This window comes from Micromesistius poutassou, assembly GCF_964030765.1.
Source record: "Micromesistius poutassou genome assembly, chromosome: 21".
In the NCBI taxonomy this organism is placed as follows: Eukaryota; Metazoa; Chordata; class Actinopteri; order Gadiformes; family Gadidae; genus Micromesistius; species Micromesistius poutassou.
In genome coordinates, this window is record NC_140291.1 from 4,419,939 (window position 1) to 4,421,460 (window position 1,522).

A 1,522-nucleotide genomic window follows, 5' to 3' on the forward strand; every position below is an offset into this window, starting at 1 on the left:
AGGAAACACGGTGACCTCCTCACCTCACCGATCTAGTTGGTTCCCCTCTGAGGTTTGAGTTTAGGCACGCCCCCCCTTACGATAGACTGCCCTCTCGCTCTGGCCATCCGTTGTAGTGAACCACAGGTTGTACAGTCTGTGTTGGTGTCATGGACGTGGCTGGCCCTGACACTGCGGTGGTTCTGGGCTCTGTAACATCGCCTGTGGGTTTAGCGGTCTGACTCCCAAAGCATGAGCATTGGGACGTTTCATGTTCGTTTTTCTTAATCAGAACATTGACATTGCAAGCATTGCACTGTGTTTTCACTCTCTCATTATGCAAAGTCCCTGAATGTATTCACATGTGGCTGCAAATCAGGGTCAAGTTCCTTGGCCTTGTTTTTGCTGTAAACATCCCCGTCCATCAGAGCACAAAGGTGTTTAAGTTCAATAGCAACCTGTCTTGTAAAATAGCTGCATTCCACTGGTACTGCCTCTTTAAGCTGATTCAATCACTACTCAGTTGCTGTCCTGACCAGAGCAAGGGAATTACAAAGATATGTGAGGTAAATTAAAATGGCTTTATGGTCGCGGGCTTTTAAAGCGTGGCCTCTTCAGCTCACCAAGGAAATTGAGTTTGCTAGCGAAAAAATGCACTTCTCTCTTAACCCCCTCTGACCGGCCGTCACAGACACACACAAACTTTCCCTTTGAAGGCTAAACAGACAGAAATGAGGGCGGATTGGTTCTTTCGGCGGAGTTATGGCCGCCCTGATCCTATTACCCACCCCGCTGAAAAATGTGTCTGCAGGCCCCAGGAGCTTTTAACCTTTCGCTGCACCGAGGGCTTATATTCACGGGGGCAGGCCAGGCCCCTTGTGTGAATGTTGCGTTTGGTAGTCAGCCCTCGCCGTGGCCCCTCTGGAAGACATGAGGGGCGCCGGAGACGTTTCAGCCCCAGAGCCTAAATCTGACAGAGGCTTACTCTATTGGGAGGGATCCTCTCTATCGGGAAATGAACAGCAGCCCGGAATTAATCAGGGACTTCCTGTTGACTCAAACTTGTGCTTCTAACAGTTCTTAAGTTCAGTTCTTAAGTTATAATTCATATGTCCGGCCCAGTCGGCACTATTCTGGCCTACCAGGTCATCTAACGTTTTTTGCAGGAGCGAGCGTTAAACTTAAATCACTTATTGCTTAAATTGAAGAGGGATGCAAGGATGCACTCACAGACACCCCCACACACTCCACGCATTCCGACGCAGGCCAACTGCCAAACATGTTTCTGTGATACGATTTTCCAAACGGCTCTTTTCCCTCACTACACTCATGAGTCAGTATTTCAAGCCTTGGGAAGAACGTGAACGTGTGTTTGCAAACAAAAAAAACAAAAAAACAAAGATTCCTTATTGGTTTACATGGCCGGCCGCCGCAGACGAGGCATTGCGTTGGCGTCCAGCTGCCTTTTCCTCTATGCCTTTATTGATCGCTGTTGCCTTTGCGTCAGACTCCACTATGTAACTTTTCTGTGTAGAACCCTCTT